This window comes from Cynocephalus volans, chromosome 12 (assembly GCF_027409185.1).
Source record: "Cynocephalus volans isolate mCynVol1 chromosome 12, mCynVol1.pri, whole genome shotgun sequence".
Taxonomy (NCBI): Eukaryota; Metazoa; Chordata; class Mammalia; order Dermoptera; family Cynocephalidae; genus Cynocephalus; species Cynocephalus volans.
Genome location: NC_084471.1, coordinates 28,710,664 through 28,737,432, shown reverse-complemented (window position 1 = coordinate 28,737,432; position 26,769 = coordinate 28,710,664). Strand labels below are relative to the sequence as shown.

At 36.2% G+C, this 26,769-nt stretch overlaps 1 protein-coding gene and 1 pseudogene across 4 annotated transcripts in view; one reads left to right on the top strand and one right to left on the bottom strand.

Moving 5' to 3' along the window:
- Positions 1-24,423, bottom strand: part of CEP83 (centrosomal protein 83) — a 127,396-nt gene extending 102,973 nt beyond the window's left edge. For all 4 annotated transcript variants that reach the window (XM_063074918.1, XM_063074920.1, XM_063074919.1 and 1 more), the window contains exon 1: positions 23,974-24,423. The gene's annotated coding sequence lies outside the window, so the exon portion shown is untranslated. The remainder of the gene's footprint in view (positions 1-23,973) is intronic.
- Positions 308-426, top strand: LOC134361435 (5S ribosomal RNA; annotated as a pseudogene).
- Positions 24,424-26,769: the final 2,346 nt, after the last annotated feature.

Genomic DNA, 26,769 nt, shown 5'->3' with positions numbered 1-26,769 from the left:
GCAGTGTGACCGTGGAGGCAGAGATTGGTTAGATATAGCCAGAAGCCATGGAATGCCTAGAGCCACAAAGAGCACAGAAAGGATTCTCCCCTAAAGCCTCTGAAGGGAATGTGGCCCTGCCAACAACTTGATTTCACACTTCTGGTCTCTAAAACCATGAGAGAATAAATTTTTGTTATTTTAAGCCATCCAGTATGTGGTAATTTGGTACAGCAGCCATGGTTAAGTAATACACCAGCCTTCTCTTCTATTTATTCATAGTGAATTTTACCCAAACTCAAAATTTCTACCACAATCTAAAATTCTTGTCTAAGGCCATACCACCCTGAACTCTCCTGATCTCATCTGATCTTGGAAGCTGAGCAGGGTTGGGCCTGGTTAATACTTGGATGGGAGACCACTTGTGAATACCAGGTGCTGTGGGCTTAAAAAAATAAAAATAAATTCCTATCATTGTCAGACTTCTCTAATTCCAAACACTCAATATACAGCTATCAATTACTCACAAGACACCTAAACATGTACAAGTCACTCAAAATACAAAATAAAACAATCCCTATTGTGCAGAGTTTACCAAATAAAGAAATTCATAATACACATTTTTAAAAGTTATGTACATAGTTAAAACCGTAATTTTTTTAAAAATGGGAGGGGGAGCATTATCTTGGTCACCTCATTGATCAGTTAGCACTTATTAGATGGGCTAATCTCTGTGAAAGGCAGTTTTAAAAGACTAGCACAACCCTTTTCAAAATTCTTCATCATCCTCTCTTTGCAACTATTACAATCACATAATCACACCCACATGTCCTCCCTACCACTTCTTTTGACTGGTTCCAGCTCTACAAACCTACATATGACATTTTCATTTGTACAGGCACTATAGTTCTTAAGCAGTGACTGGTACAATGTCTGCCCAAAAGTATGGTAATTCAAAATATCGAAAAGCACAGCTGCTGATGCTCATGGAAAGCTTCCAAAACACATTCCATTAAAAAGGACATGCTATGCCTTTAACATTTCAAAACAATCCTTTAAATACTACATGCCCTCAAAGTGAATGTTGTTTTTTAAAAACAAGATTAAAAGTCTAGGGAGAAGCTACATCAGGCATTTACTTCACACTTATAAACAAAACATTAGAAATGAATGTCTTCAAAATCCAGAGAGAATCCTACACTAGTCACCCAAAAGGCCTTTGGATGGCCATCCCAGGATGTCTTGTGTACACAAAAAAGTCACAACTTGACACCCTGCCAAAACCTGAAGTGCAGCTGGGAGCAGATCCTTCAAAGCCCTGGTAAGGTGCCAGGCTCCATAATTGTGATTTAGAAAGAAACAGGGGAGGGCAAGGAAAGAGGAAAGGAAGAAGGTATGTATTAGAGTGGTTAGCAATCAACCACCAAGCACTCTGAATTAAAATGTTATTCTATTCTTATAATTGTACTGTCTGCCACTGCACAGCTTAATCCATACAAAAGAATTCTGGAAAGCAGGATGTAGTAAACGGTCAACCTCAAATGCTTAGTAATAAATTATGAAAGTTTCTGAAAGGCAAAGATGACGCTTGCTCAAAATGTACTTCAAATTTATTTTCATATTTCTTACTGTAGGCACTGTTTCATAAAACACGGGGACTTTCCAAAAGATTTATGAGCACTTAGTACGGGGGTACTTCAAAAAGTTCATGGAAAAATAGAATTAGAAGATAATATGAATCTTTTGCTGAAGGGTATTTTTCGAAGTACCCTCATATCTTTGTGAGTGGTAGTCTTCTTTGCTCACAGTTCACTCTCCTGAAACAGAAAGAGCTACCTACTATATTGTTCCTAATACACAATAAAGACTGTCTACTGATCCAACAATACATACTAAAATTTTTAAAAATAAATCCTGACTTAATTTTATTTCTATGAGATTTATGTCTTAGTCTGAAAAGACAAATAAAAGGAAAAATTGATGTTAGGAGTTCAACGGATATTTTAACTGCAGTTGACACAACATTCTCTTTTTCATCTTTTAGAATGTCAGAAAGAAACTATAAAATTTTTCACAGCCAGAAACAGGAGATAAATGAAAGTCATCAAGACATACAGGTTAATTTTACAACCATATATCTTTAAAACAAAAAAGCAATTAAACAACCACTATTTATTGAGTGGTCTACTTACAGTAAGAGGGTTTTGAGGGATATGAAGAAATATACAGACCATCAAGTCAAGCAGACTTCTCCTCAGCAAAGAAGAGTCTGCCCACATTCAGAATACTATGAATATTTTCTAAGTTCCTATTATATGCCAGACACTTTGTTGGAAACAGGGACACAGAAATAAATAAAAGAAAATCCTTGTTCTCAAGGAGTTTGTGGTAGTCAGTGGAACATCCACAATAACCAACAATTGCTGACTAAATGAGGATGAGAGAATATGTAATATTTATTAAATCATTTTTGGATGTTATAAATTTTTACCATGTGCATTTATTATCTATTGAAAATGATAAATTCAGAAAGTTTAAAAATTATAAAATATTTTAATGTATTTATAGGTAGTATGGATACGCAGGGGAGAGAGCCCTAATTCTGTTAAAGAGGCCATCAGGGAAGACTTCACAGAGAAGGTAATTCTGAGCTAAACCTGAAAAAGAGATGCAGGGAAACATCAAGTACACAGGCATGGAGATGGAAGAGAACATTAGGGGTGGAGGATAGGGGAGGGCAGTACAGTCTGGAGAGGTAAGTCAGGGCCTTGAAGGTCATGTGCAGAAAACTGGAGTTTATTCTGGAGTCCTGGAGAGACAATGAAAGACGTTAAACTTGTGGATGGAAGGAGGACAATACAGAGTGGGATCACTTCAGAAAAATAACCAGGTTATTCAAGGTGTGAATAGATTTGGGAAGAAAGAAAGGTATGAGAGAGCAAAAGAGAAAAAGATCAAAACCAAGAGAGCAGTGATGAGCACCTGAACTTAAGACAGTGGCAGCAGGGAGCAAGAGGAAATAATCTTGAAAATGAATTTAGAGGCAGACAGAACAAAAGTTAATAGTTAGATATTGATATCCCTTTCCCCTCAAAAAACGAAAACTATTTTAACGTCACTAAGTTAAAAGGCCAACCAGGAAACCAGGACACTAAAAATAAAACAGCAAACAAATGAAAAAAAAAAAAACTAAAATGGAATCCATTTAAAGTGGAAGAGAGGTTGTTTCAAATATTACAATTACTTCAAGCACTAATCCTCCATAAGAATGAAGAATCAAGCACAGCGACCTATGCAAAACATCTGAGTAAACTGCAAACACCATCACAGTAAAACTCTCAGAATATCCACCTTTATTTCATAGGGATTTTATAAGAAAAGAGGTAAACTCTAAAACTGGCTCTGTCAGGAACAAAGACATAAAATAAGGATTTTGTTCCTTAAATGTCCACCTGCTGCTACTCCCCTTCATTCTTTCCTTCAAACAAATCATCTCTATAGCAACACTCCTAAGAAATCTGTGGGTGGAAAGCATATGTTTGTGGAAAAATATGAGAACTTAAAAACATGAGCTACTTTATTTTTTCCTTTAATACAAGGGATATACAATGTATCTTAACAGACAACTGAAAAATAAGAAACAGATATGAACCAGAAAAAAATATTTTAAAACACAAAAAAATGTAAAAATTTTACAACTGATGCTGTACATGTTTACGTGAATATTCTTTTTATAGGTTACAATGACACCTTGTGGTAAGACTTTTTCAAATTACACAAATTATCTTTAAAAATATTTTCACAGCAGAGATGTAGGTAAACTGGTTTAGAAAACAGGAAGAACTAAGAGCACAGTACAGAGGTGGTATGGACATGTACAATGATCCACTTGGAAAATTAAGGGCAAAAAATCGAACTTTAAAAAATGTCCCAATATTAGGTGGGTAAAACTACCTTACAAACTGTAAACATAAAGTATTACACAATTCTCTCCACTTGAACTAAAATTATTAATACAACTAAGCTTTTTAAATGATGCAAAAAAGAATCACTTTTGTTATCTGGGGCATAACATAACACTGGCAATCCCATTACATGAAAATATTGACAGATGATTTAAAAACTATGAAAATAAAATGACGTCATCACTCCTTTCCTACCAATAAAAACAATAGACATACAAAATAAATAAAAAGAAAAACAATAGATATCACATTAAACATTTCAATTTTGACTAATCTAATAATCAAGAGAGTAATTTACAATTATCTTTCATCAAGTTTACTGTTTACTAAATACTAATAATACTAAACACTAGAAACAAAGAAAAATTAATGATGCATTTATACACAATCACCTTTTTGAATCTCTTTGAAATATTCTTCTCTATTAGTATCCACATCACAATCACCTCCTATCTCTCTGACCCATCTCACTCTCCCTCATTTGTTCCCTATCCCTCACCCACTATGAGAAATCTCTGATCCATTGTTCCATTTCTGTTCTCTTACAGCTTCATTTATTATTTCTGAATGACACTTAAATTTACATCCTACTTCCCAACCTCTCTCCTAGCTCATAAATCCCATCTACTCACATGTCCCATCTACAACAGAAGCTCAACGATGGGGTTTAGGACATGCTACTCCAAAATATGGCACTTCGACTTTGACATTTGAGATAACAGCAGAAGCAGGAAGGTCTCTTACCTTCTCCTGCCATTCTCCCCTGAAGCACTCTCCCCTGATAAAAGAATCATCTGACCTTTCTCTGAAGTAGGTCACAAGACCCTCATTCCAGAAGGGTCCTTCCTATACCTGGAGGAAAGGAATGAAGACGCAGAGACGCCAAGAAGACTCTGAACAAACGGGCCTTGCTAAGTTCCCCCAGTTTATTAACATTAGATCATACCCTTTTGTTCTCCAAACATACTTCTGCATGATTGTCCATAAAAATACTCAGGTTTCCCTGTTTCTTTGGGTCTTCATTTCTGAAGGCGCTCAGATCACATAAAACTTATATTAAATAAATTTGTACACTTTTCTCTTGATAATCTTCTGTTTTAGGGGTCTCAACCATGAACCAAGTGACGGATGAAGAAAAGGCATTACTTTTTCTCCCCTACATCAACATAAGAATTAAAGTCATTAGCCTCAAATTTTCTACCTGCCTCCTTTAAAAAGTCAGTTACCACTATCCTTCCCTTATTTCTTAGCACACAACTCATCCCCCACCTCCTATTTGTAACAAATTACTAATCCCACTGATTATTCTTCATCTGTTTGTTGATTTTAACCATCCTTCTACATTTCTAGAGCCAATCACACTCTAGTGCCAAACCTCAAATATTTTACAATTGGTCTATTTTAACAGAAGCCTCCTAGACAGTATCCCAGATTTTAGTCTTTCCTCATTCTTACAGAGCCTACTAATATCCACCAGGACAATCTTTCTCAAACACTGTTTTTATCATAATAAGTCCTATTATAACCCTTCCTATTGTGTCCTGAATCAAATCTAAATTTCTCAGCCAAACTCACAGCCCCGTATTAGCCAACTCCCTATACAAATGCAAACGTTTCATTTTGCTGCTCACGTGTCCCCTTTGTTAGAGTCAATTAAATTTACTTTACAGTACTTCATACACATGTTGCTGCTTCTTTCTTTTACAACTTTGTTCATACAGTTATGCCAAATTGAAATAACTTCTTAAATCTTTTCAAGTAATCCACAAATAAAGATCAGAGTCAAACTTAAAACTCTACAGTCTGAAGAATCATGAAACTATTTTCAGAATTTTAGTCACTCTAAAAGTGAACATAAAGAATAGTTTTTTCCCTGGTACTCCACAGGTTTCTGCCCTCCTCGTGCTTGCCTCAGAATATTCTATATTCTGTCTCTACACTTTTCCCTTCTAGCTGCTTTATAACTGCATAAACTATCTTTCCTAAGAGTTCCTCAAAGGAAAAACTATAATCTTACACTTTTTTTTTTATCATCTCCATAGCTCCTAATTCCAGTAAACTTAGTTAACGACAGAAAAGTGATCCACAAAATTTTTGTGATGTGAATCCTTCTTTCCCATAGGCTTATAATGTACTTTCAGAAAAAGCCTGGGGAAAGCTATCACCAACAACATTATTTGCTAACCAATTATGCACTCTTTATGAGTTAGCCATCAAGAAATTTCTACCTTAAAAATAAAAAATCCCAGGGGACAGTCTGGTTACCAAAAGCTTTCAAAATGAACAAGTCTTGTGACCTAGCAATTCCACATTTCAGGAATTAATCATAAGAAACTAATCAGAGATATGCACAAACATTTATATTCAGTGATCTTATTTATCACTCAATAAATGTTTATTGAGTACATCCTAAGTGCCAGGTAGGAGCAGAGGACAGAATTAGTTCCCTGCCCTCATGGTACTTCCATCACAGTGCTGTTTATAATGGAAAATGAAGCTATTAAAAAAGCACATTAGAATAGCAAGATGTATCATATTCATGGATCAGAAAACTTAATACTAAGATATTAATTTCTCTCAAATCAATGCAATGCCATTCAAAATCCCAGCAGTTTTTACAGAAATTAACAAACCAATTCTAAAATTCCTATGAAAACACAAAAGACCTACAAAACAATTTTGAAAAATAACAAAGTTAGAGGACTTCAAGTTGCACTTCACGCTATATACAACAGTTGACTCAAAATGAATTACAGACCTAAACAAAAACTATAAAACTCCTAGAAAAAAACATAGGAGAAAATCATTTTGATCTTGGGTTAGGTAAAGATTTCTTAGATACAATACCAAAAGCACAATCCATAAAAGAAAATATTGACAAACTAGACAGCATCAAAATTAAAAACTTCTGCTCTCCAAAAGACACTGTCACAAATGAAAAGATAAGTCAGATTTGGGGAAGAAATTACAAACCATAATCTGATAAAATCCAGAATACTTAATGAACTCTAAAAACTAAACAACCCGATTTAAAAAAAAAAAACAAAATGGCGGGGGGAGGGAGGCAAAAGATATGAACAGAAACTTCACCAAAGAAGATACATGGATAGTTAAATAAACCATTGAAAAAATGTTAAATATCACTAGTCATTAGGGAAAGTTAAAACCACAAGATAGCAATAAACACCTATTAGAATGACTAAAATTTAAAAGGCTGACCATACCAAGTATTGTCTAGAATATAGAAGAACTGGAACTCTCATAAACTACTTGCTGAGAATGTAAAATGGAACAACCATTTGGGAAAACACTATGGTCATTTCTTAAAAATTAATCATACACTTAATATATAATTGAGCCATTCCATTTACAGGTATTTGCCCAAGAGAAATAAAAGCCTATGTCCATATAAAGACTTTTACACAAATGTTCACAGCAGCTTTGTGAGACAAACACTAGTCCGTTAAGAGGTCAATGGACAAATTGTACATCTATACAATGGAATATTAGACAGCAATAAAAAGGAGTGCATTAACATGGATGAATCTCAAAATAATTATGTGAATGAAAGAATCCAGACAAAAAAGAGTACATGTTTTATAATTCCATTTATATAAAATTCTAGGAAATAAAAAGTAATCACAGCAACGGAAAGCATATCAGTGGTTGCCTGGGAATGGGATAGAGAGAGAGGTTGGTTTGGGCAGGGTGGTGAATGGGGCAAAAGGGAAGGACTTATAAAGGGACATGAGGAAACTTTTGGAAGTGATAGATATGTTCAATACCTTGATGGTTGTGATGATTTCACAGATATCTACATATATCAAAACTTAACAAATTGTATACTTTTTTACATATGCAATTTATTATTTGTCAATTTTAATTCAATAAAGCTGATTTTAAATAAAAACATTAAAAAGGTAAGGGAAAAAAAACTTTCCTAAAAAAAACCCTCTAGACCCAGAAGATACTGCAGTAAATTCTTTAAGAAAATGTTATGGAAATATTTAATAACATTGGCAAATGATTGTTATAGAAGTAGAAAATGAAGATTATAAAGTACTATATGTTGTACAATCCTTCCTCTGTAAAAAGTATATTGACATGCCTAATATGCAAAGAATAAAAGGAAGGATAGAAAATAAAATATTGGTAAGTAAGATTATCTCTGGATGACAGGTAGGTAGGCATGACTTTATTTTGTTTGTACATTTTTCTTATTCTACAACAAACGTAGGTCATGTTTATAACCAGAGGGAAAATGTCCTTGTAAAAAAGGAGGAATTCAAAGTCCACCTGAAGACCAAAAAAAGGAGAAAATATCTAATCCTGTATTAATCCGTTTCTGTTGCTTATAACAAAATACCTGGAACTGGGTGATTTATAAGAAAATGAAATGTATTGCTTACAGTTTCTGAGGCTGGGAAGTCCAAAGTCCAAGGAATATATCTGGTGGTGGTGACAGTGACCCAGGGGTCTCACACTGCAAGACGGTGGAAGCAGAGAGACAGAGAGAGACTAAACTCCTCATTCACTCTCTTTACAAAGTCCTCCAAACCATGCCCATGGCCACCATTTTTACTCCATTCACTTCTGCATGGAAATGAATGCAATCTAATCACCTCTTCAAGGCCCCACTTTGCAATTACCATAATAGGATTTCCCACCCTCTTAACACTGTCACAGCAGGCGTCAAGTTTTGGGGGGACACTCAATCCAAGGCAATCCCCTCAAAAAGAGCCAAATATAAAAGAGCTTAAGACTTGAAGTTCAAGCCTCCACTTCAGAAAACAACACAGAAGCCCTCAAATCCCATTCCCTTGCAAGCAACTTCATACAATAAATACTCAAAAATATACTCAAACAAAAATATTTGGTTGTTCTTGGCCTCAAATATATGCTCTGCAGTTACCAAATCTATGACACCACTTAAAATTATCTTATTAATATAAAATAATTTCATCTACAATAGCAGTTTTCAAGCAATTTAGCAGTTGAGCTGCGTTTTCAAATAGAATTTTATAGACCTAAAATATTCAGGACAAAAATGTCTTTTCATGTATATTTATATTAAAGAAATGAAATTCACAAGATTTTATTTTAAAGACACAGATAGATCTTCCATTCCACATCAGTTAGTATGTTGGTGGTCTCATGTTTTAAAATCTGGCTTATAGCATGGGAAATCTTTTTTTTTTTTCTTTTCATTGTGGCTTTTAGAATAGTTGAAGATTGTATAAGTCTGTTTCAGTTGCTTATAACAGAATACCTGAAACTGGGTAAACTATAAAGAAATGAAATTTATTTCTTATGGTTGTGGAGAGGAAGTCAACAGTCCAGGAACACATCTGGTGAGGACCTTCTTGGTGGGAACTCTACAGGGTCCCTTGTCAACCAGGGAATCACATGGTGACAAGGGCTGAGCAAGAGTGCTAACCTCCTCACTTGCTCTCCTTTTAAAGGCATCAAACCATGCCCATTACTGCATGAACGGGTCATTCTATTCATGAGGGCACAGTCCTCACAATCTAATCACCCCTTAAATGCCTATCTTTCAAACACCATAATCAGATTTCCCACCCTCTTAGCACTGTTACAATGGAGGTCAAGCTTGTAATACATTAACTTTTGGAGGACACATTTAACCCCTAGCAAAGATGTAGTTTAAGAAGAAAATTCAAGTCTTTAATTCTAAGTTGATTTTGGCATCTGGCGAGAGGTACGAGTCAAGTTGCATCCTCCTACACATGGATATCCTATTTTCCCAGCCCCATTTATTGAAGAGGATGTCCTTTCCCCTCTGTATGTTCTTGGTGTCTTTGTCAAAGATCAGTTGGCTAGAAGTATGTGGATTGACTTCTGGGTTCTCAATTCTGTTTCATTAGCCTGTCCGTGTGTCTTTTTATGCCATTACCATGCTGTTCTAGTTACTGTAGCTTTCTAGTATAATTTAAAGTCAGATAGTATAATGCTTCCAGTTTTATTTCTGTTGCTCAGGATTACTTTGGCTATACAGGGTTTTTTGCTGTTCTATATGAATGTTAGAATTGCTTTTTCTATTTCTATGAAGAATGTCAATGGTATTTTTATGGGGACGGCACTGAATCTGTAGATCACTTAGGGTAGTATGGACATTTTCACAAAATTAATTCTTTCAATCCATGAGAATGGAATGTCTTTCCATCTTTTTGTGTCCTCTTTAATTCCTTCAGCAGTGATTTGTAGTTCTCATTGTAGAGATCTTTCACCCCCTTGGTTAAATTTATTCCTAGACCTAAAACTATAAAACTCCTAGAAGAAAACATAGGGGAAACACTTCAAGACTTAGGACTGGACAACAACTTTATGAATAAGACCTCAAAAGCACAGGCAAAAGAAAAAATAAACAAATGGGATTATATCAAACTAAAAAGCTTCTGCACAGCAAAGGAAACAACAGAGTAAAAAGACAACCTACAGAATGGGAGAAAATATTTGAAGTCTATACATCTGACAGGGAATTAATATTCAGAATACATAAGGAACCCAAACAACTATACAGTAAAAAAACAAATAATCCAATTAAAAAATGGGCAAAGGAGATGAATAGACAATTTTCAAAAGAAGACATACAAATGGCCAACAGGTACATGAAGAAATGCTCAACATCACTAATCATCAGAGAGATGCAAATAAAAATCACACTGAGATATCATCTCACCCCAGTTAGACTGTCTACTATCAAAAAGAAAGAGAATAACAAATGCTGGAGAGGATACAGAGAAAGGGAAGTCCTTCTACACTGTTGGTGGGACTGTAAATTAATGCAGCCATTATGGAAAATAGTATGGAGGTTTCTCAAACACCTACAGATAGAACTGATATATGATCCAGCAATCCCACTATTGGGTGTATACACAAAAGAATGGAAATCATCATATCAAAGCGATACATTTACTCACATGTTTATCACAGCTCTGTTTACAACAGCCAAGATGTGGAACCAACCGAAATGTCCATCAGCAGATGACTGGATAAGGAAAATGTGGTACATATACACAATGGAATACTACTCAACCATAAAAAAAAATGAAATCCTGCCATTCAAAGCAGCATGGATGAACATGGAGAAAATTATGTTAAGCGAAATAAGCCAGGCACAGAAAAGAAAATACCACATGTCCTCACGCATAAGTAGGAGCCAATAAATAAGTAAGAAACAAACAAACAAACAAACAACAATCACAATAATGCACCAAACTTTCAAAAGGAAAGGATAGAACGGTGGGTATTACAGGTGGGAAAGGGATGCAGGAGAGGGCATTAGTGAAAAATTAGTAAGGGACCACAAAACACAAAAAATGATTACATTGTATAATAATAAATATAGTAATAAAAAAAAAAAAAACTATTAAATGCCCTAAGACCAAAAAAAGGGATCACAAAGAACAGAATGATTACATTTTGTAAAGATGAGTATACTAATTAACCTGGATTAATCACCACATATTGTACGCAGGTATTGCTATCCAACTCCCACAAATATGTACAACCAATTGTTTCAATTAAAAAAAGAAAAAGAAACAATAAAAATTAAAAATATAAAAATAAGTAAAAAGAAAATTAAAATCAAATCTTGGCAGATTCCTTAAGCACCTCCCACTCACAGTTTTGCAGAACTGGAAAACAGATTAATCCAAGCTTCTTAGTATAGTATACAAAACCCTTTACACCCTGGACACAACCTACACTCCTATCTTCATCTTTCACAGCTTATGACCTAATAATACTAAACTGCCTGTAATTCTTTAAACACACCACACTTTTTCCCACCTCATGTTGACGAATGCAATCTCCCAAGCTCCCTTTCACTCATTCTTATATTCAACTCAGTCACTACCTCCTCTTGGCGGTCTTTCCTAGATCTTCCCTTTTCCTCTCCCTGCTAATGTATTCCAAGTTAGGTGACCCTCTGAGCTTTTCCATATTCATCCATATCATTGTATTCATCTATATCAATGTATTTACTTCACCATATTATAATTAGCTACTTGTATGTCTATCTCCTTCACTTAGGCTAAAACCTCCTTGAGATCAGAGATGATGTCTTAGTTGTTTTTGTACCCCCAACATCCTACAAATACCTGGAACATGGCATGTTTTCAGTAAACACTTGTTGAATGAATGATAAGCAATTTCTGCTACTTATCAAAAGGATAGGGAATGCAAGAAATTGCATAGGGCTTGGAATTCCCAAAACCCAAACTCCTTATAATTTGATACTTCAGTAAAATCAGGAAATCTAACTCAACAAGTACATTAGCAGTGACTAATAAATGTCTAATATTGTATAAAGGATTATGTTATTCATAACATAAAAGAGTATGGGATAAGTTTTATCCTCTGGAAAGAAGAATCCCAAACATAACAACAGACCTCCTACTTTCAGCATGATGGAGTAAACAGGTCAACAAATACCCTCCACAAAAACTACCAAAAAACAACCATTTCAGTGCTCTGGAACTCAACCAAAGGCATACAACAACTGAACTCTGGGTGGGAATAAGATGAGTCTATGACATTCTTACTTTGGCTGCTCCCATCTCCCCCCAGCTCTGTCAGTGTAGGAGCTTAACAAGGGTGGAACCAACTGTGAAAACAGCAGGTTCACCACCATTACTTAAGGGTGATCTGTTGATTTGAGGCATTGTCAGTTAAAGTGGAGATCTTTGTGGAAAGCTAACACTGAGGGACAGTGATTCCTTTAGCCCGAGGTTACAGGCCTCATTGAGACAAGCAATGAAATGGCAGACTAGTGGGGGATTTTACAGGGAGTTCTGGTAAATGAAAGAACCTTAGGGGGCTTAGTAAACTGTCTAGTAGCCCAGGTTGAACAAAGACTTTAAGCATGTGCACCAGAGACCAGAGCAGGCCTAGGCTACCCACATATCCAACAGAGCTAAGCACACGCACAAAGAAGATGCAAAAGAGGTGGAAAGTAAAAGCCAGGATAGGCTTGAAAATGACCTATGTTTAATGCAGTCCCTAGCTCTTACACAGATCCATCAGCAGAGAATGGAAGCTGTAGTACTTCAAACTGTTTGAACACAACCTCTGACCAAATCTTGGCTGAACACCAACCTATGCAGACACAGGAAGCCAGGCTTAAAAATAAAGAAAAATAAAGAAATAAAAACAGCAGTGACCACACAATATAGGGGAAACTGATTTCACAAATTTAGACCTAGAAAGTTACTAAACAAACAGAAAAAAAACAACTCCAAATTCTTGGAGAAAGGTCAAACTACAGAATTACCTTAAAATATTATCTAAAATATCCAGTATTCAATAAAAAATTACAAGACATACAAAGAGAAAACAGTGTGACCTGTCCTCAGGGTAAAAAACAGCAAAGAGAAACTGTCTCTTGGTGCCCCCAAACATTGGATTTGGCAGATAAACACTTCAAAAGAGCTATAATAAATATGTTCAAAGAACTAAGGAAATTTTGTTTAACAAATTAATTTAAAGTATGATGACAATGACTTAGTGAAATGAAAATTCCAATAAGGAAATAAAAATTGTTTTTAAAAACAGAAATTCTGAAGTTGAAAAATAAAATTATTAAAATAAAAAATTCACTAAGGGGCTCAATAGCAGACTTTAATCTGAAGACAGATAACTACAAAAGTATCCAATGTGAAGAACAGAAAGGAAAAAAACTAAACAGAAACAAATGGAGCTTCAGGAATCTGTGGGACAATATCAAGTCTATTGATATACAGGCAATGAAAGTTCCAGAGGGAAAGGAAAGAGAGAAAGGGACAGAAAATAATTTTGAAGAAATAACGGCCAAAACTTCCCAAACTTAATGAATAACACTAATTTACACATCCAAGAAGCCAAATAAATCCAACACAAAGGACTCACACCAAAACACACCAAAGTCAAACTGCTAAAAGACCAAGACAAAGAGAAATTCTTAACAGAAGCAAGAGAAAAATGACTCATTACATACAAAGGAACCACAATATGATTAAGAGCCAACTGCTCATCAGAAACTATGAGGAAAAAACAATGAAATTTTTTTTAAAAAAAACCTCTCAACTAAAAATTCTATATTCGGCAAAACTGTCCTTCAAAAAAGAAGGTGCAATAAAGACATTTCCAGATAAACAAAGACTGAGAGAAGTTATTGCTGTCAAACATGTCTTAGGAGAAATACCAAAGGAAATCCTTCAGGCTGAAAAGAAGTCACACCACAGAATAATTTGATTGAAGCTAACCAGAAACTATAACCACATAATTAAATACAAGACTCTAAACATATAATTATTCACATTTCTTCATTTCTTTTAAAGACATAAAACAAAAGCAAAAAGTATAGTGCTATATTTATGGGCTTATAATATTCATAGCTACAATACATGGCAATAGCAGCACCAGAAAAGAAGAGTAAAAAGAGATATATTGGAGGGACATTTCTATAATTGGCCAGAATTAATTTAGTATTATTCTGAAGGAGACTGTAAAAAGTTAAAATGTATATTGCAATCCCTAAATCAACCACTATGAAAATAACATAATAATCATATAGCAAAAGAAATCAACAGAAGAATTTTAAAAGTACACTAAAAAATATTTAACATAAAGTCAGTAAAGGAGAAAAAGAGAAAAAACAAAACAGATGACAGAAGTAGAAAACAAATTTTAAAATGGCACATGTAAATCCATCAATACCACTTACATTAAATGTGAATGAAGTAAACAACCTATTCAAAAGACAGAGAATGTTAAACTGGATTTAAAAAAAAAAAAAACCCAATTATATACTATCTACAAGAGATACATCTTCAATTCAAAAACACAAATAGGTTAAAAGTAAAAGATTTGAGAAAAATATACCATACACACAGTAACGGTAAGAAAGCTAGAGGAACTATAGTACCAAGAAAACAAAATAGAATTTAAGACAACAAATATTACTAAAGTCAAAGGACATTTCATAATGATAATGTCACTACCTCAGGAAGATATAAGAATTATAAGTGTTAATGCATCTAACAAAAGAACCCCAAAATACATGAAGCAAAAAAGAGAAACAGATAATTCAACAAAAAATAGTTGAAGACTGCAGCAAATGATGGAACAAGACAGAAAATCTGCAAAGATATAGAGGACTTGACCAACCTTATTGATCACCTTGATATAACTGACAGAACATTCCACCCAATGACTGTAGAATACATATCCTTTTCAAATACACAAGGAACGTTCTCCAGGATATATCATATGCTGAGTCACAAAACAAATTTCATTAAATTTAAAAAGATTGAAATCATAAAAAGTATGTTATCTGATCACAATAAAATTAATGATCCACAACACAAAAAAAACTAGGAACACCACAATTATTGGTAAATTAAACAATACACTTCTAATTAACTCATGGGTCAAAGAAAAAATCACAAGGAAAGTTTTTAAAATATATGTTGAATTGAATGAAAACAAAATACAATATATCAAAATGACAGAATGCAGCTAAAGCAATGCTTAGAGGGAAATTTATAGCTTTAGAAACTTATGTAAAAAAAGAAGAAAGGTCTCAAATCAATAATCTAAGCTTCCACCTTTGGTAACTGGGGATGGGGGAAAGCACATTAAACCCAAAGCAAGCAGAAAGAAAGAAAAAATAATATTAGAGTGGAAATCAATGAAACAGAAAAAGAGAAAAAATAACAATGAAATAAGTTAGTTCTTTGAAAAGATCAACAAAATTGACAAACCTTTAGCTAGACTGACCAAGAAAATAAGAAAAAAGATAAAAATTACCAAAACAAGAATAAAAGGGGGATCATAACCAACCTTACATTAATTTAAAAGATTATTTTTAATATCAACAAATTTGACAACTTATATGAAATGAACTAATTCCTAGAATACACATTTTACCAAAATTCAGTAAATAGAAAACCTGAATAGATCTATAACAAGTGAAGAAATTGAATTACTAATTTTAAATCTTCCCACAAAGAAAAGCCTAGGCCCACATGGCTTCACTGACGAATGCTATCAAATATTTAAAGAAGTAGTAGCAATCAATTGAAAACTTCAGAAAAACAGAGGGGGAAACACCATGCATTTCCTTCCTTGAGGCAAGTGTTGCTCTGATACCAAAGCCAGATAAAAGAATCAGGAGAAAAGAAACCAACAAACTAGTATCCTTCCTGAACACAGATGCAAAATTCCTCAGCAAAATCTAGGTAAACCATATTAAACAACACATAAAAGAGATTATACAGCATGACCAAATGAGATTTATCCCAGGAATATAGGGATAGTTTAATCTCCAAAAATCAATTAATGTAATACACCATTTTAACAGAATAAAGAATAAAAGCCATATAATCATTTCATTGGATGCAGGAAAAAACATCTGATGAAATACAACACTCATTCATGATTAAAAACTCTCAACAAATTAGGAACAGAACGGAACTTCCTCAACCAGATAAAGGGCATCTACAAAAAACCTACAGCTAACATCATACCTAACAGTGAAAATCTGCATGCTTTCCCTTCACACTGAGAACAATGTAATACAGCTTCAACACTTCTATTCAACATCTTACTTGAGGGTCTAGCCCATAAATTAAGGTAAAAATAAATGAACAAATAGCATTCCATTTGGAAAGAAAGAAGTATAATAGTTTTATTCAGAGACATGATCATCTGTGTAGAAACAATATGCAAAAGTTGAATGCAATTCTATATGCTAGCAATGAACAATCTGAAAATTAAATAATGAAAATTCCATTCGCAAGAGCATCAAAAATTATAAAAGTCTGAGGAGCAAATTTAACAAAAGAAATGCAAGATTTTTACACTAAAAACTAAAAGCCACTGTTTAGAGAAATTAAATATCTAAATAAATGGAGAGACATTACTTGTTCATGGATTGGAAGACTCAATTTTGTTAAACTAGTGATTCTTCCCATTCTGATGTATAGATTCAATGCAAATCCTATCAAATCCCAGCAGCGGTTTTTGCAGAATTTTACAAGCTGATCCTAAATTTTTATGGAAATGGAAAGGACCGAGAACTCATTCTTTAAAAAGAAGAAAAAAGTTGGAAGATTTGCACTACCATTTTAAAACCTGCTATAAAACTGCAGTAATAAAAACAGTATGGTACTGGAATAAGGATAGGCATACAGAAAGATGAAACAGAACTGAGAGTCTAGAAATAAACCCTTGTATTATAGCCAACTGATTTTTTTTTACAAAGATGCCCATACAACTCAAGGGAAAAGGATAAGTCTTGTTAACAAATGGTTCTGGGTCAATTTGGCATTCACATTTCAAAAAATGAACTTAGACCCTCATCTTATAATCTTATAACATACACGCAGTTAATTAAATATGGATCCTTTATCTAAATGAAAGAGCTAAAAAAAAATACATGAGAAAATCTACATGACCTTGGATTAGGCAAAAAGTTCTTATATACATAACATCAAAGGCATAAGCCACAAAAGAAAAAAGAAAAAAAAAAGATAAACTGGACAACCGAACTTCGTTAAAAATGTTTGCACTTCACAAGACACCAGTAAGATTAAGAAAAGTCAAGCCACAGACTGGGAAAGATCTTTGTGAATTATATCTCTGATAAAAAACTTTTATCCTGAATATATAGAGAACTCTTACAACTCAATAATAAGACCAAAAAACCCAGCTAAAAAATGGGCAAAAGACTTGAACAGAAATTCCACCCAAGAGGACTTACAAATGGCTAATAAGCACATGAAAAGTTATTCAACATCATTAGTGTTTAGGGAAATGCAAATTAAAATCACAATGAGATACTACTAGATACCCCCTAGAATGTCTATAATCAAAAAGACAGATGATACCAAGTGTTGACAAGGATGTGGAAAAACTGGAATCCTTGTACATTCCCAGTAGAAATGTAATTGGTACAGCCACTTTAGAAAACATTGTGAGGGCTGGCTGGTTACCTCAGTTGGTTAGAGTGCACTGTTACAACGCCAAGGTCAAGGGTTCAGATCCCTATACCCACTAGCCACCAAAAAAAACAAAATAAAACAACATGTTGGCAGTTTCTTTAAAAGTTAAAACAAACCATACAACTCAGCAAGTCCACTCCTAGGAATTTGTATATTCACAAAAAGACTTAGCAGCATTATTCATAATAGCCAATAACTGGAAACAATCCAAATGACATCAATGGGTGAATGGAAAAACAAAATGTAACGCAATTAATAAGAACAAAATACTGACACATGCTATGTAGATAAGTCCCAAAAACATTAAGTGAAAAAAGCCAGATGCAAAAGATTACTATATTATTTGATTCCATTTATATGAAATGCCCAGAAAAGACAATCTTATAGTGTCTGAAAGCAAATCAGTGGTTCTCTGGGGCTAGGGGTGGGAGTTGGATTAACTGCAAATGAGCTTGAGAGAATTTGGGGAGCGGAGCTGATGAAAATGTTCTGAAACTATCTTGTAATCATGGTTGCACAACTCTGTAAATTTACTAAAAACTATTAAATTGTACACTTCTGAGTGATTTTATCACTCATTATATCAGTTATGTATTTTAACAAGATATGTAGGCTATACTTCAATAAGGCTATTGAAAAGGGGGTGGGTAAAAGAGAGAAGTTCTCTCTTCTGAACTTTCGAAAATGTGACGGTTGGATTGCTTTAATCGAGCCTGAGTTCAAAGGATGTCTAAGCAAAAAGAAAGAATCCAGGTTCTAAAAGATGTCAATGAGCCACTGAATTGACAATCCTAGAACCACCTATCTCCAGACTCCTTACATGTGAGATGATAAAATTCCCTTGAGGCTAGGAAAAAAAAAAAAGTTTTGAAAATTCTGAGAAGCACAAGAACATGTTCATTTCACTATAGAATATTTGGAATGTCATCCATATAAGAAGATATCAAAGAAAAGGCAGGAATGCATAAAAATCAATATTTAAAAAGCCCCCACTGATTGAGTCAGGCATGACAACTTACCTCCTTTTAATCCATGACTGTTGTGAGAAAGTATTTTACACGTGAAGACAATGAGGACCAAAAAATTAAGTAACTGGCCCAAAAAGTCAAGCCAGCTAGTAAAGCAGTGGAGCCAAGATTCCAATCTTTAATATCAGGGTTCAGGCTCCAAAGTACATACTCTTTCCTCTGTTATGCTTCCTACCAGACTTAACCTATCCCTATTGACAAGTTCAGATCTTTGTAGTGGGCATCTTTGTATAGATAGGTTCACATTCACGGTGCTACACACATTACATGAGCAATAACTTCTATTTAATCAATAAACTAAATGTTATATGCATTCCTCCCTTGGCTTGCAAGACCTTACCCTACTCTGGTTTTCCTCCTTACTCTTTCTCCATCTACTCATTACATGCAGATATTCACCAGCCCTCTTCTGATTTTGCACACTCTCCCTAGTAGTCTCATCTATACCTGAGATCTTAACTACCACTATTGCTGAGACTCTTAACTCTGTCTCTCCAACTCAAAGAAACTTCTTCCCCCTAATTTTTCTTGACCAAGTCCCTCCAGGCCAGGTTGCATACTTCTCTGTATAGTCTCAAATTATGCTTATATAATTCTGAGGCACTCAATTGCAGTGTATTCTAACTGTTACAGTTTTAGGTCAGTTGTCTTTCCTACATGCCCCAGAACACATTCTTATTTACCTTTACAGCATTTACCATATTATATTACAAATTACTGTTTACTTTATCCATTTCTCCAACTAAACAAAAAGGCAGTAGACTTGGCACTGTGTCTTAGTCATAATCTCCCATGCCTAGCATACTGCAAGGCACATAAAAGGCACTCAAATATTGACTACACCCATGAACAGATGAAATAAAATTTGCTTTAAATTGGAAGAATACAATTTCTGAAAGAAACCTTCAGAGATTTCTTTTTTCAAGTGACAAAAATAGGTCAAAAAAGGTTAAGTGACTCACCCAGTCAAGCACTGGTCTCCTGAATTACAATTCTCTTCCCACGAAATCAGTGCCTATTAAAGTGTGCTTATTGATCTAAGCTTTCCATGAAGCTCCAAAAGTAATATAAAAAATGTTAAGAACCATTTCAACTTCATCCACTCCAGCTTTGGCTTGCTATATGGGTTGTTGAAAATTCCGATTTAACTACAGGCTCAGTATCCCTTATCTGAAATGCTTGGGTCCAGAAGTGTTTCAGATTTTGGATTTTTTCAGATTTGGGATGCTCAACCTGTATTACTTACTAGCTTTTCTCTGCAGAATAATCAAATTTAAACCAGTCTTTTCACATGTTCTTCACACATACTGTAATTCAATGCAATACATATTTACAATGCATCTCTACGTGAAAAGAATGTACAGGAAGTTATAATTTGTCAACACTCCAAAAAATACAATTAAGAGCACATATTGTATACCTTTTAGTTTTAACAATATCTGATATATCTGCCTTTAACCAAAATGTGATTCAGTTGAGAGAGACTGAATGTGAACACTAGAGATAAGCAATACAAATTCATCAGGGAAATCCCTATAGTCCAGTGCTACTGTTTTCAATGGTTGCTATGTTATACTGCAATTCTGTTACTGGGCAACAACTCAGAAGCTATGATGGCAAGCTCACTCAAGAAACAACTGAATCAAACCAAGGTTTATAAAAGTACCCTGAGATTCAATTTCACATTTTTATACCTTCAACAGAAATAACCCTTTGTTATAAGCATCAGATACAGCTGTGATAGCAAAACTATAAAAATTACCTGGAAATTTTAAAGACATATTTGGAAAATAATAGCCACTTTCCAAAAGTCCAGGTTTAGGTTCCTAACTCTGAATTTTAATCCAAAAGCAATCTGAAGTGACAAAAAACAGAAAGCAAATAACTGGACAATTCCTGACTTTCTCAGTTTCTTTCCCACTGGATTATAGCTCAGTTAAACTCAAAAGAAATAGTACTAGACTTGACAGTCAGTGATCTCTCCCTGACCCAGAAAGGGTGGTCCTGATGAGAAAAAAAAATAGAATAAACTTAAGAGAACTGCTAATTTATGAGGGCCAGCTAAAAGCATTGACATAATTTCATAAGTTAAGTCTTGACCAAGTCAGAAAGTAGGATGGAGAGGAGTAAAATGGGAGACAGGGATGGAAGGAGGGAGGAAGAGGGAGAGAGAGGAGGGACATGTTTTTAAAATTAAGATTCTATGAAGAACCAGAAAACTGATCAAACTCCCCAAGCCCACATGAGAGCAGTGCCAGCATTCCTGATGGAGTCCTTACTCCTGGTATGGTCATGGGAAATTCTCAAAGATTCACACTTTCCAGGAACAGAATCCTTCCTTCTGATTCCAGTGAATCGCCACTCTTTAATCCCTTTTCTTGTGGTTTACTGTTGCCCTTCCCCCCCTCAGTTACTCTTCTCTCTCAGCATCTTCCTAATTCCACTATGGAACAAGAAAAAAAAAAGTAGAAATGCACATTCATCATCTTTGAGAAACATTTATTCAGCAACTTCTGTTTGGAAGAAAACTAAGGATACAGCTCATTGAGATCAGGTGCCTGCCCTTAAAGAGCTTACAATCTAGTTAGAAAGGCAAGACGAACATTAAAAAGTTAAATAATACAATGTAAAGTACAAGTATCAGATAAGCATGACTCACAAATACATACATACTATAGGAATTCAGAGGTCATGGAGGAGTTGAACCTTATAGAAAAGGTTCAACTTAGATTTTAAGAAAGAAGGAAAGAAACCAGTTCAGTTAGGTAGGCAGACATAAAGACTACCATGGAAATGAAAAAGCACATAGCAGGTTTAGAGAACAGCGGAAAAAACAGTCTGGGCAGAAATAAAGAATGTAAGCTTGAAAAGGCAGTGAGAGGATTTCGACGAGTTCAGCTTAAATCAAGAAATGTGAACTTCTTGTGTAGCAAATTTTTTACACACATTCCATAAAAGTACACATAGGTTAAATAATGTGGGAAAACTGCTTCTTGAACCTAATATACTATGTATGACAAAATTAAAATCACACTCATCTACTTTAGGCAAAGAGCACCTAGAAGGGGAAAAAAAAAAAGTTCTGACCATTCACTCATCTTTGTTAAGATTTCATTCTTCTAAGCTTCTTGAATTAGAACTTCCCAGGATATAATGCTGATTTCTGATTACTAAGGATTTTATCACACAAGTCATTCTTGATTTCTTTCCTTCTCTCTCTTGCCTAACTTTTGCATATTCATTACTTCAGCATCAGCATATGAGGGAAAAAAGGAGGAAGAGAACTAAAATGAAATCTATGGATTTTTAACAATACAGTAAAGGCGTGATGTAAAGAACATTAAACTTCAAGTTCCAATTTCCATTACTAATAGTTTGATTTCAAAGAATTTATTCAGTCTCACTTTTTCTCATACACTTTCTTACTTTAAAAGTTACCACATTCAAAAGATCATTTAAAAAGTGCTCTGAAAACAAACAACTTTGCCATACAAATTATACCATTAGTATTCAATGAGTGGGTTAAAAATGAGGTTATTGGGCCAGCCCCGTGGCTCACTCGGGAGAGTGGGGCGCTGGGAGCGCCAAGGCCGCAGGTTCGGATCCTATATAGGGATGGCCGGTGCCCTCACTGGCTGAGTGTGGTGCAGATCACACCATGCCAAGGGTTGCGATCCCCTTACCGGTCAGAAAAAGAAAATGAGGTTTATTGGCTCAACCGAGGCTTAAAAACCACCTATGAATAATCAGTGTTTCAATCTCCCAACGCCGTACATAACTCTTAAATTGGTATTAGGTTATTTGAGAACATTCCTAAACATAGTCTGCACACTTCACCTGGGTAGAAAAGAAAATACTCAAAGTAAGGGGAACACCGGAATACTCTGTCAACTCCAATCCATTTGCAACTCTCAGGAAGGAGAGTCCTGTGTGACACTGAAATATAAAGCCGTCTAGGGCCGGCCCGTGGCTCACTTGGGAGAGTGTGGTGCTGACGACACCAAGTCAAGGTTTAAGATCCCCTTACCGGTCATCTTTAAAAATAAATAAATAAATAAATAAAACACAGCATTCTAATAATTCTAAACAAAATGAGCTTGAAATCAAACCTTAATACAAAAGGTGAGTAGTAACAGTAACCACTTACAGACTAAACTCATCAATTTAGAGAATTCTGAATCCAGATAATTGTAGGATAGATACGTTTGTGTTCTAGTTGATTAGGCTTGTTTACGGAGATGTTGCTTGGTAACAGAAGCACTACTCTAAGCTACTCAGTTTTAAACCTACTCGAGTATTTTGTGCTCACAGTCTGAACAGATGACTCATAATATAAGAAAATCGGAGAAGGGAGGGAGGTTTTGGTGATGGGGAGCAATAATCAGCCACAATGTATATCGACAAAATAAAATTGAAAAAAAAAAAAAAAGAAAGAAAGAAAATCGGGACAAGTCTCTCCTTATACTAGACATGTTTGAGATCTGGAATAGCTTTATCATTACAACTAATGTGACCAAAGGCTTTCACATGGCAGTAGGCATTTTTAAGAGCAAAGAGCCCATTCATGATGGTCAAAAGTTGGACACTAAAGATTTACCAAAGTATCCATTTAAATCCGGCATACATTAACATTTTAGACGTTGTGTCAGTAATAACAGCCAACATCACTGTTAAAATAGCCTTCAAGGCCAAGGAAAATGGGAGCACAGCTTATTCATCACAAATTAAACTGGAGGTACTATACGTTTAGCCAATTACTAAACTGGCTGCAAAACCACCATGCCTGAGTGCATCAAAAAGTTCCACAAAGAGTTTCACCAGCAATAATTGGCTCAGAAAATGACTCACCGTCTACTTTTCTAACACCCGCTCCTTGTAAATTACTTTACAAGGAAAATTACAAAAAGGATCAAGGGCAGGTTGGGGGGCGGTGTGGAGGAATGAGTATTCCAAAATACGGACAAGTTACAGTCCCCAGAAAGAGAAGTTACGTACCAGACTCACACGGTCCTTGCAACGTGCGCACGTGAAGCTTAATAGCGACCGGTGTTCTGGCCGCACTCACCACCAGGGGACACTTCCTCAGCTCCAACCACCGGCATCCACTCAACTCTGCTCGCGGAGGCATTGGGGTTAAGGGAGACGGTCCTACAGCCTGGGTGTTGGCCCAGCCCGCCACGCCTCGCGAGGTCCCGGCGGGCGCTGGAGGCGCAGGGTGAAGACGAGAAGCAGGAGCAGGAGGCCGAGAGGGCCCCTAGGGCTGCCGACCCCGGGAAATTTGAAGTATCCCGGAAGAGCTCCGAGGGCGGAGAGAGCGGCAGTGACGGCGGAGAACAGCCCCACTCCTCCTCGGTGGGCCGGCCTCCTCAGGGGTGCGGGGCCAGCCCCGGCGCCGACGTCCGGCCGAAAGGCCACCTCAGCCCCGCGGAGCCGACTCGGCCCGGAGTCCCAGCGGCGCACGAAGCAGGAAGTCCCGCCCCTACGCCGACGTCACCGACGCCACGGACGTCGGCCGCGCCAGAGCCGTTAGAAGGTGGAGGCTAACGGACCGAGGCGGCAGTGGCCACCAGCAACGGCGGGAGTACCTGGATGCAGGCGGCGCTCCTGGGGGACGCAGAGATTTCCCTGAGCCCAAGGGAACAGAAAAGCCAGACCCCGGCACTTGCCTCAAGAAGCCAGGGTGACACGCGTCGTTGGAGCGGGAGGCCGGTCTCCCTCGCGTCCGTCCAGTGCAGCGTCTCTGGTGCTGTTCCCCCTTTTCCCAACTATACTCCCCTCCTCCCACTCTTCCTACACTGTTTCTGAGGGCTTCGATAGTAGCCCTGCTGCCATCTCCGTACACCCTTCCCGCCTGCCATCGTGTCTGTGCCTGCAGATTTGCTGGCTCCCGAAGTCGCCTGCCACCACGTCAACCTTGGGCTGTTAGCCCACGAGTGGGGAGTCAGCTCAGCTGGCCACGATGGATGGAACTCTCAGGTCAGGACAAAGGCCCAGGAGGGAATCCCTTTCCGCCCCCACACCTCATTCTCCAGATCTCGTCACGTAGTCATCCCAAGTTCAGAGCCCACACAGGGTGACGTGGTGAACTCCCTGTCTTCAGGCTGTAGACTAGAGTTGGAAGAAAGAGTACGAGCTTTTGAGAACGTCGGTTATAACCCAAGGGCTGAAATAAGGCAGACTTTCAGCCTTTCACAATAGGTGTGGAACCAAGGTCAAGGGTTCGGATTCCCGTACAGGCTAGCAGCCAAAAAAGGGGGGGAAATTTTTCAAAATAGGTGGTGGAAGAAATAGGCACGCTGTCTTCCGCCACGTTTGTTCAGTGCCTTGGTTTGGGTTTGATTCTCACTACCTTGTGAAGCACAGCTTATTTTTTACCCCCAAGGTTAACATTTTCAAGCTCTAGTTATGATTAGAAAGGCACTGAGATGTGACTTTTTTTGTTGAATGAGGAAAAGGGTCATCAGAAAGGACAGTGAGTTGGTAACGGAGTGTTACTGGATGGATTATATATATACGAGATGTTGGAGATATGTGAATGAACAAAATAGAGAATCTAGAAATTCCTGTGTATTTATGAGTTTAGTATAATAATAATAGCTCATATTTGCTGAGCACTTACATGTCAAATACTGGAGTACTTTTTCAAGTTATCTTATTTAACCCTCACAGCCCTATAAGATAGGTGCGATTATTATCCACTTTTTATAAAGTTACTCAAAACTATTACTTGTAAATATTGGAGACTCCAGAAGTCTCAGTGGTAGCCAGTAAACTGTACATTACAAATTATTGGTTAGTAGGAAAAAGATTATTCATGAAATGACTAGCCCCTGGGAGAGGCCTGGCATCTATCTCATTTCTACGGGGTTTTTTTTCCCTCCTTTTTCTGATGGCTAGTACAGGGATTGAACCCATAACACATTCTAATCAACTAAATTAACCACCCAGCTACATCTATCTCATATCTCACACCAAAATAAATACTAGATGAATCAAAGACTTAAAGAATGAAATCATAAAAACAAAAGAAAATCAAGGTGTATTTATTTATAAAATTGAGGTGAGAAAGACCTTTTCTAAGTATGAAACAAGAACCAGAAACCATTAAAGAAGAAAATGCTAAATTTAACCACATGGATATTGTAATCTTCTATACAAAAAAAAAAATCTGTTGGAAAACAATGTCCAAGGGGAAATAAATTTTTATCATTTGCAAAAATGAAGAAAAAGTATTCCTAATACACAAAGAGCTCTTAGAAAATCAATTAAAAACTTAAACATGGCAATTAATAAAATTGGCAAAAGATACCAATAAGACATTCCTAAGCCAAGAAAAAAAAAATCCAGTTAACAAATGTAAAGATGTCCAGCTTCCAAACAGATCTTTTTTTGTTTATCAGTGTCAACAGGGGTGTGGGGTCACAATTACTGTCATGTACTATTGGTGTAAAGATGAAATTGGTTGCTGGCCAGTTAGCTCAGTTGGTTAGTGCAGCCTTATAACACCAAGGTCACAGGTTTGGATCACCATACCAGCCAGCCGCCAAAAAAAAGATGAAATTGGTGCAAACTTATTTACCGAAATTTAACATATGCATTAGCCTTTTCCACAGCAACCTCATTTCTGAGGCATTTGCTCTAAGGAAAATAACAAAAGAAAAAAGAAATTTATAAGGATATTCTTCACTACCTTTTTTTAAATAATAGATGCTTCTAGAAACATCATAAGTGCCCTTTGCTAGGACACTGAGAAAATTATGGTGCATGCATACTATGGAATACTCTTGTCCC